General features: G+C 36.5%; 1 non-coding gene across 1 annotated transcript; it reads right to left on the reverse strand.

Moving 5' to 3' along the window:
• Nucleotides 1–5,331: 5,331 nt before the first annotated feature.
• Nucleotides 5,332–5,438, reverse strand: LOC114683888. Its single transcript, XR_003733217.1, has one exon. It is a non-coding gene; the product is annotated as a U6 spliceosomal RNA (small nuclear RNA).
• Between the last annotated feature and the right edge of the window lie 5,501 nt (nt 5,439–10,939).

The following is a 10,939-nucleotide window of genomic DNA, read 5'->3' on the forward strand; positions in this document are numbered from 1 at the left end:
ACCAAAGGAATCAAAATAGTAAAATGATCTTGATCTCCTTTATATTTCTATTTGTTAAAAACACAGCTCAAACCCATTTCCTCATGATTATTTGATGAGTGATTTTGCTTGACGTGGTACAAACTTCCACTGCCCCATAACATTGGCTGGGGACCTATTTTTCCTTCCTATTTACCTACTACAAAAGGTAAGTAGAAACATTTAATTAATTACAAACAACTACTTGCTTGCTGGAGATTCAACTTGTACATTTTTTAACTTTATGATAGGGAGAAATTGACTAGTGAGATGGGGCAAGAAGAATGGGCCGTAGCTCTCAGCCAGCCACACAGGAACAAGAGAACACTTTCTTTCTTTCTTTCTTCTTTCTTTCTTTCTTTCTTTCTTTCTTTCTTTCTTTCTTTCTTTCTTTCTTTCTTTCTTTCTTTCTTTCTTCCTTCCTTCCTTCCTTCCTTCCTTCCTTCCTTCCTTCCTTCCTTCCTTCTTTCTTTCTTTCTTTCTTTCTTTCTTTCTTTCTTTCTTTCTTTCTTTCTTTCTTTCTTTCTCACATGGTATGCTTTGGTACTTACTTCTTTTTTGTGGAGCATATAATTTTTTTATTTATTTTACATACCATTCACAGATCCCCCTCTTCCCTCTTCCAACCCCTCCAGTCTTCCCCGCCCCAACCCACCGCCCATCCCCTCCCAAAAGAAGGTAAGGCCTCCCATGGGGAGTTAGCAGAGCCTGTTACATTCAGTAGAGGCAGGTCCAAGCCCCTCCCTCTGCCTCAAGACTCTGCAAGGTGTCCCACCATAGGTAGTGGGTTCCAAAAAGCCAGCTCATGCACCAGGGATGGATCCTGATCCTACTGCCAGGGGGCCCCTTAATCAGATCAAGCTACACAACTGTCTCACTTATGCAGAGGACCTAGTCTAGTCCCTTGGGTGCTCCACAGGTGTTGGTCTAAATTTCATGAGTTCCCACTAGTATGGTTTGCCTGTCTCTGTAGGTTTTCCCATCATGATCTTGTAATCAAATTGGTGAATACCCTAACTGTCATCATAGAGCCTTTCTCCAGTAACTAATGAAAGCAGATGCAGAGATCCACAGCCAAACACCAGACCGAGCTCCAGGAGTCCAGTCAAAGAGAGAGAAGAGGGATTCTGTGAACAAGGACATCAAGATCCTGATGGGGAACACTAACTCTACAGTGGCCTGGCTTGTTTGACTCTGGTGTTTGTTGGTTAGAAACAGTAAATACATTTTGACTTACAACCATTTCAATTTATAATGATTGCATCAGGAATTAAGCCCCTCTTTAGTTGGAGAATGTTTAAATTGTTCAATTTCAATGACATTTTGGTTAAAATGTTGTTTTAATCCTGAATAAATATTTTATAATAACTAACTCACAGTAATGATCATGTATATAAAATACTAACATTTATGTTGTTGAGTTTTATTTATATTTAATGGTCAAATGTAGCAAAATGCACTTCACTTTTAGCATGTTCAGCTCAGTATTACTTGTTATAGTCTGAACATTCTGCATCCATCACCACTATCTGGTACTGAAATCTCTTTCTCATTCCAAGCAAGAACTCTGAACCATTAAACAAGAACTCCAAATTACCACCACCTCAGTTCCCTGTTATCTCTTAACTTTTGTGTCTATGAATTTGTACATTTAAAACATTTTACATGCAAAGAATCATATCATTTTATTTATAATATGTACAGCATATTTTAAACAAACTAATGATTGAAGGTTCATTTTATTTTCACATGTACCAGATTCCATTCTTTTCATGACTGAATACTCTTCGATTATTTATACATATACCACACTTCAGTTATCGACTCTACCAATAAATCCTTAACATTGTTTCCACCTTTTTCCTGCTGTGGATAACAATGGTAATAAAATAATGTGCAATGAATATCAGCATGCAACTATTTTGTTGGAGTATCTACTTCCAATCTTTTAGCTAATTTCTAAGGAATGCAATGACTGAGTTGGGTGTTATTTTTATTTTAGCTTTTTAAAGTAAATTCCAAACCCTTCTCCATCACATTGAGCTACAGTGTATGTTAATTATTACAGTCTCCTAGGTTCTCCACAATATCATCCTACTTGGACTTTCTTGATATTTTGGCATACATTGTTCTCATGGTGTGGATGAGATCTCTTTGAGACTTTCATTTGCATGCCCCATATATAATAATGTTAAGTAACTTTCATAGGAATGGCCATTTTCATATTTGTTTTAAATAAACATTTGCCAGATTGTGAAGTGTATTTTATCTTTTTTTGAATTATGAGTTAGATATTAAATATAATAGATAATGGACAATAGACCCTCATGGTATTTGATTTGCGGATTCATTTTTCCCATTCTGAAACAATCTTTCCACTTTCTCAAACACATCCTTTGACATACAGAAATTCTAACTTTTAAAAATTTAATAAAATTATACTAGCTACTTTGTCCTTACTTTTTAAGAAGATCTGGGTGAATTAACTCCCATGGGCTTTTAACTTTCATAATGTCTTACTCTGCCCCCATTTCTGAATCGGTTCTGTTGTGCCATAGGTTTCCTGGTTTATGGCTTTCTTTTTTACAGCATTTATAAAGTGAACTGTGTCATCCCTCTGTCTTCTAGTCTCCATTAATTCTGATGAAAATCGAAGTCTCCCTTTGGACAAACTATTTTTTTTTTAATTATACAATAATATACCTCAAATGTGTGTCCTTTTCAGTTTATCCTTCCTAAAGCTGAATGAGATTTTTTGGAATAAATTCTTAGATATTTTAATGCTAGTGTGTGTGTGTGTGTGTGTGTGTGTGTGTGTGTGTGTGTGTGTTTATGAAATGTAGGAAGTATTCAGCCTTTATTTTTTTTCAAATATCCCTTCCTGCCCCTTTCTTTCTTCTGCATCTGGGACACCCACAGTGCATACATAGGTACACTTGATGGCATGCTACATTATGTAGATGAACAGTCTTATTAAATAAGAAACACAGAGCCAACTGTAGAGTTAAAAGTCCAAGAGGTCAGAGCAGTAGCTGAGAGCTGAGACTTAAAACCGCCTTTCTTACCTTTAGCTGCCAATGTTACCCTTCCTGCTCAGAAAGAGGCCTACTTCCTGTGTGTCTGTCCTTTTATTGACTTTCAGTTCTGCCTTCTCATTGGTTGTAAACCCAACCACATGACCACCTCATCACTGCCTGTCTATACAGACCTCCAAGTCTTCTATGGTTGGTATTGAGATTAAAGGTGTGTGTCTCCACGCTGGCTGTATCCTTGAACACACAGAGATACACTTAGCTCTGCCTCCCAAGTGCTGGGATTAAAGGTGTGCACCACCACCGGCCAGCTTCTGCTATGGCTTGCTATTAGCTCTGACCCCACGGCAACTTTATTTATTAACATGCAAATCAAATTTCAGTACAAATAAAATATCACCATATTTCCCCCTTTCTATTTTAATAAAAAGAAAAAAGGAAAAAGTAATAACTAATAAGAAAAACTATGTATAAAAGTACAATAACTATATATCACATATATAAGCAAAAAATACCTAAACAGTGTCTAGTCCATTTGCACTGGACAATTCAGAGAAAATAATTCCATTATCTATCCTATTTTGATAAGTCCAAAAAGTACCTAATTCACTTTCTTTCCTAACTAATCTTCAACTATAACTAACTAATCTTTAACTCCCTCAGAGACCCAAGAAAATATTAAACTGCTTTCTTCATTTTTTCTTATAGATCAGACTCAAAATATTAATTTTTGTTCCAACTGCTGAATATTTTCCCTGTTTGTTCAAGTCTTAGTTTTGAGTTTTGTTGATTATTTTCTGACTGTAATTATACTTCTTTGTGTTCCAGTTGCGACCTGATTCTTCATTTTAACTTTTCTCTCTCTTCATGTTATGCCTATACCATTTTGTTAGCCTCCTTTTTTCTCTTTATTGTATTTTCTTGTTTATTTCAGAAAGGTCTCCCTGTCTAGCCAAGGCTGGCCACAAATGTGTGGTGATCAGCTTGTCTCAGCTTCCAAATCCTAGGGCTGCAGCCAGGACTACCACACCCAGCATTTGCTTCCCTGTTTGTCTTTTCCTGGGATATTTAACACTGTGCTTTTGAAGTCTTTGCCTTGTGATGCTGATGTCTAGACTTTCTCATGAATAGTTCCTGCAAATTAATTTTGTTCTTTTAAAAAACTGTACTTTTCCTATCTCTGTATGCCTTTTCATGATGCTAAGGGAAATAAGCTTCACAAAAAGAGCACATATCTCATTCTTTTTATATAAATTTCTTTAGAAGCAAACTGTCTACATAAAGCAGATTAGTGGTTATCTAGAATTGGATAAAAATTGTTATATACACACTTTGCAGGATAATGAAAATTCTTATTTTCTTTCTGGCAATGGTTTTATGATCTATCTGCACATCAATACTGACAAAATTGCATATTTTAAAAATATTGAGCTTATTGCACATTGATTATATCTCATCAGAATGAAGTTGCAAAAGATAAAATTTGCAGGAGACTCCATTTTTAAGAAATGTATAAATCTAAATTTACACCTGCTTAAAAACTGGATATTATAACAAAATTATATGTGTATGTGCATATATAAGTATGTACATATATATATGTGTGTATGCATGCATATAATGTATTTATGCATGTGTATGTATGTGTATGTTTACATGCATAAATATCCCTTCCCCTCTCATTAAGAAACATCATTGCCTCCAATAAAGTTTGGTAATATTGATATCTGTGGCACTAGTGAGATTTATCCACAACTGAAATTATTCTGAAAAGTGAGTAAGATTGAGATTAAAGTTTCTCTGGCTATTTAAAGTGAAAATTGTATTGGAGGAGGCTTTTTTATACCTTATCTATAACACCACAGAAGGCATGGCAGTGGAAGTAAGTGTGGGAGTCTGCACCAGCCTCACCCCAAGTAGGACTTGACTGTATTTACATTGTGTCCCAATTAAAATAAAATTTCTTGATTCCTCTCTTTGTCTCATTTCCTCAGATTTCTACTTTAGTTTCCTTTTCTTCTTTTCTTGTATTGTAAAACAAAGAAGAATGGGAAATTAGAGAAGAGCAAACCCATTTTCATTGACTGTTTGAGGAGTCAGCATATATTTATGCTTCAGTTCCTTCTGTTATTTCTTACTCTATCATATAAAATAACTCAATGAATGGGACACTTAGACTACTGACCCCAAACTGAGCTCCAAATATTGTTTGCCAGGTACTTTGAGTGAAGTATGACTTTTGGGGATAAAGTAGTATACCATATTTAACAAAGTAGGGCTTCTTATATGCCAATTCTTCACAAATTTGTGAGTCATCCTTGCTCAGGGGCCATGCTAATCTTGTCATTCTCATTCTAATTTTAGTACATGTGCTGCCAAAATGAGCACATCATTCCATTTTTCTTATAATGCATTTCCATCCATTCATTAGAATTATGTAGAAGCAAATCATGATCACAGGTGATGAGTGTGCAAGACAGATGGATTTCTTATCATTCATGGAACTCAATAATATCCTACTATAGGGGAAAAAAGTCCAGGGGATATAAACACATGTATATTTAAAGTAGAGAAAGAGTTGGGGATGAGTAATGTTTTAAATATCACGGCTAGAGAAGTTCTCTGGAGTGCTATTTGAGCAGAACCATGAATGACATCAATGGGTATAGTTAAAAAGGGTCTGGACAAACATACAGGAAAAGGGCAACCTCTCTGGCCACATTACTGACCCTGAGACCTACTGATCTGGCATTTTGTATTAGTTAGGGTTCTCTCAAGTAAGAGAACTTACAGAATGAATATATATATTTGAAAGAAAATGCCCCCCAAAGGAAGTGGTACTATTAGGAAGTGTGGACATTTTGGAGTAGGTGTGGCCTTGTTGAGGAAGTGCATCACTTTGTGGGTAGGCTTTGAGGTCTCTTATGATTGAGCAATGCCCAGTGTCACAGTTCACTTCCTGTTATCTGAAGATCAAGATTTAGAACTCTAAGCTCCTTCTCCAGCACCATGTCTGCTTGCATGCTACCATGTCCAGCCATGACAATAATGGACTAAACTTCTGAAGCTGTAAGCCAGCCCAATTAATTGTTTTCCCTTGCTGTGATCATGGTGTCTCTTCACGGCAATTGAAACTGTAACATACACATATACACATACATATGCATACACACATATGTATACACACCTACATCTATGTATAAAGGGGATTTATTAGAATGATTTACAGCCTAATGGACCAGCTAATCCAACAATGCTGACTATGAATGGAAAGTCCAAGAATCCAAAAGTTGCTCAGTCCATAAGGCTGGTCTTCAGTAGACGCTGGAATTCCGAAGAAGTAGGCTCTAATGCCAGTCAAAGAATGGACATGCTGGCAAGGCAAGAGCAATCAGGGAAAAAAGCTTTCTTCTTTCATGTCCTTACATAGGCTTCCAGCAGAAGGTGCGGCCCAGATTCAAGTTGTGTTTCACTGCCTCAATATAAAGATTAAGGATGTGTTTTTTCCCCAGCTCAAAAGATCTGAGTTAAATTTTTGTTTTGTCTTCCTACCTCTAGGATCCTAAGTGGAAGTGGATTATCCCACTTCACATTAATCAAACATCCCCCCCTCCATGTGTGCCCTTCATTTGGGAGTTTTAGTTAATTCCACATACAGTAAGTCAATAGCTATCACACACTCCACAGCCAATGGGCCAAACTGTTTGGCTGGGAACACAAAAAGGGGGCAGTTTCTGAAGTCAGGTTATTAGGTGTGGTCATCCACACTGACATAGTTCAAGTACAGAAGAAAGTCTTAGGGTTGTGGTAAACAGATCAATGATGCTGGGATTCATTGCATTTTTTCTATTCTTTGAGAAATATATATATATGCAATGTGTCTTGATTATATTAATCCCTATTCTTTCTGCTCCAACTCTCTCTGCTCCCCATCACTTCTCTTTCCAAATTTCAGACACTTTTTAAAATACATGAATGAGTCCCTGAGTCTAATTATTGCTGCTTATGTAAGCATGCATGTGGAGTTATCCAATGGGGCATGGACAGCCTACTCGTGGAACACACCAGGTGAAGCATAGCTTTCCCTCCATAGTAGACATCAAATGTCAATAGCTCCTCAGCCAGGGTTAGGGCCTTGAGAGCACCTTCCCCTTCCATCTTAGAATTTTTAACTGACTTGATCTTGTGTAGGTTCTATGAGGATAACCACATGTGCTATGAGTTCATGTATGTAGCATCCCATCATGTCTGTAGTCCAGCACTTCACAACACTCCTTCTTTTGGTACTTACATCTTTCCTGCTCTCCTTTACTTGACCCTTGCTGGGAGTGGGTGCTGATGTGAATGTACAGCTGAGAAGTCATTGCTTATTTTTAGTACTTGGACCAGTTTGGAGCCTCTGCATCAACTATTACCCACTTCAAATAAGAAGTTTCTATGGTTTGACTTCTGGGAGGAATATCATCATTTGAGATTATATTTTTCTTTTTAATGCTAAAATCCACGGCCACCTCTCCTTAAGAAAAATTTGTGTCCTAAAAATCCTATTCTATCAAAGCAACAGAATTATATGTCCATTCAGTCACACAACTATCATATGTTTATCCATCTGTGCACATATCTATATATCCATTCATCCAGCTATGACTCAGAGGGTATGGTAGTAGAAGACCAAGAGCATCTCAAATCTATAGTCTAAACAACAATGTTTAGAAGGCAGTTTGCCAGTGTGAGAAATAACAGAACAATGTTAATAGGTTCTCCTCAGACTCCCATAGCTATCCTGGCTCTTACTTGACTACTTAACACTTGATCAAAATAGGTGCAGGACCAAAATTTGGTGTCTGCCTTCTCGGGACTTAATCTTGAGAAAGCCAGTTGGTAAAAGTGCATTGCAACTACAGTTGTGTGAGAGCCAAAGGCCAACCCAGAAACATGGCACAAACTTGCCTATGAGAATGGAATATTGACTCCAACAGTGTGAAAGATGCTATTCTCAGAAGGTTATAACGTTATTATCTGTGAAGCCACTGCTCAGTGTATCTCCTCATTAATTGTTGGATTTTGCAAATAGTATATTCCTGTACTAAGAAGCTTTATGTCGCCTCAAGAAAAATGTTTCCTTTGACTATTCTTCATGAATTCATAAATCATACTGAATAAACTAAAATGAACATCTCTAGTTTAGAGAAACTACACAGGATTTTTAAATGAAAACTGTGTTTGATTTACTTCTTTTAATTAAACAGAAAACTCTCATGTTTCACATCATTAAAGCAGTAACACAGATTGTGTTGCCTTCTAAATGACTTCATCAACTTGGGCTGCTGTAACATATTACTGAAGGCAGGGTGGTTAAACAATAGACTTCTATTTATCAAAGTTGTTGAGGTTGGAAGTCTGAGATCAGCATATTAGCATGGTCAGGTTATTGGGGAAAACCGCTATCTGGGTTCAGACTGCTTACTTCTCACTGTTTCCTTACCTGACTAAAAGGCCTCTCTGCTCTCTTACGCTCCAGCTAAGCACACTCCCGCCTTCACGAGAATACACCCTTCATGCCCTCATCTAAGCCTAATTACAGAATCCATGCCTCTCCATACCTTCTCATTGGGAATTAGACAGGTTGAGTCTGGAAAGAACGGGTGTAGTCTTTAGTCATGTCTTCCACCAGCACAGTCTGAGTAACACCTGTGTAGAGCTAAATCATCATAACAACTTTGTACGCATGGGGAAGGACATTCACATTGTCTCATTTTGTATAATTGGTTGAATTCAGACAAATGAATTTCTTGTCATTCTCTCAAATCTGATTCACTTTGTTCATGGCTTAAGTGGCATCTGTGAACATTAGGCCTCTTTTAAAAATGACAGAAGATAATAAATGCTTCCAGAATTTGTTTTGCTGAAGTGAACTAATGACAGAGGACCATATGGTAAACTATATTTTTAATTACTTTTCAACAATGTTAAATGTTTTCTTTCCTTATTTTCATATTTAATGTTCTTGATCACATTTACCAAAAGTCTTCTTCAGGAGAACAAAAATTTTACATAGCAACACATGAGTAATTTTATAGGCAATATCTATTATTGTGCATAAGCAGCACGCTTGTTCTCAGTACTGTAAACCTTGCTGTGACTCTTTGTACCTTCCAAGGAGAAATGCTTTCCTTTGCTCCCTAGGTTAAAATGACCACCATGTACATTTCCATCTCATTGAGGGCTTTTGTTTCACTTTTCTGATTTTTGAGTTCATTATCTATGTTTTAAAATAAATTTTTGAGAGGGAGGGGGAACAGGGATTGGTTGGTATGTAGAAGGAAAGAAAAACTTTTAAAATAAAAACAATTGTAAAATAAAATAAATCCAAGGGGTGAAATCTCAAAATAAAATAAATTTTCTTGAGATGATAATGTAATTACCTCACTTCTTCCTTCTCTTACTGACCTCCAATCCCTTTCATGTGTCACATCCCTTTGTTCTCTTTTGATTTTATGAACTCTTTTTCTTCAATTTTGCTACACGCACCCACACACACACACACACACACTTCCAGATATATAAATACAACTTTTTCAGTCTGTATAATGTTACTTATATGTATATGCTTTAATTGTTTTATTAACACGAATTTGGTGGCTCTATTTCAGTTTAAGAATGACTTAAGCAGTAAATGGATGTTAAACACCCAATTTTAAACCTAAGTTTTGAAACAGAATATATTTGATTTGAGGATATATATATTATATATATAATATATAATATATATATATATATATATATATATATAATAGAGCATGTGTTTGTAGACTGGGGAACTAGTACTTTATTTGCAGTGAGGTGAAGTGAAATCTTTACTCAGATCCCTAGGACAAAATATCCTAGAGCACTGATTGTTCCTCCATGAGTAGGCAGAAATTACTCAAGGTAAAGGTGAGATAACAGTTAAAGTTGCCTGTTAATGCTTTAATGCTTTAAATATTCATAGTCACATAAGGAATTAAGATTAAGCAGCCATCTTTATTCTTTTGCAGACCAGCTAGCATATACCCTCCATTCCTGTCTTTGTCCCTACCTTTATGAAATGAAGCAGCATGGGTTTTGTTTGTTTGTTTTTGTTCTTTGTTTTTTGCTGCATGGTACAATTCCTTTGTGGGTACTCACTTATTACCTGCATAACAGTCATGGGGTTAAAGACTCAGGTATAACTATGATCTCAGGAAGCTTGCTATCTCTTTTTCTAGTATGTGTGTGTGTGTGTGTGTGTGTGTGTGTGTGTGTGTGTGTGTGTGTGTGTGCGTGTGTGTACATGTGTATGAGGCCAGAGGACTACCTCTCATGTTATTCTCAGAAATGCTGCATACTTCCTTTGAGTTAAGGTCTCTTAATGGTCTGAGCTCATCAATGAGGTTGGACTGGCTAGCCAAAAATTCCTGCTGCATCTTGCCTATTCAGTGCTGAGATTACAAACAAAAGCCACCAAGACAGACATTTTTACGTAGGGATCCCGCAAGTACTGTACAGACTGTGTGAACTAACTCCCCAGTCCCTTGACATCACTCTTAATGAAAAAGAAGTCTGCACAAATACGAAAAGTTCAAAGCAATATGTCTCTAGACTTCAAACCACAAAAGGCTGATGATATTTCTACATCTAAGTGTCCCAACGATTTTGATTATGAGCAAAATTATTAAGGAGGAGTTCTGACACACAATTCAAAGATTCTCCAAGCTTCCAAATCAACTGCAGCCTGGTCCATTACAAAAAGAAAAGAAAAACTATTAGAAATACATAAATATATTCACACATATACATATTTGTGTGTTTGTGTGTAAAATATTTTCTTCTCTCATCTGCTCTACAAAGCCTACTTTAGTTTTCTTCTC

Source organism: Peromyscus leucopus, chromosome 19 (genome assembly GCF_004664715.2).
Source record: "Peromyscus leucopus breed LL Stock chromosome 19, UCI_PerLeu_2.1, whole genome shotgun sequence".
NCBI lineage: Eukaryota > Metazoa > Chordata > Mammalia > Rodentia > Cricetidae > Peromyscus > Peromyscus leucopus.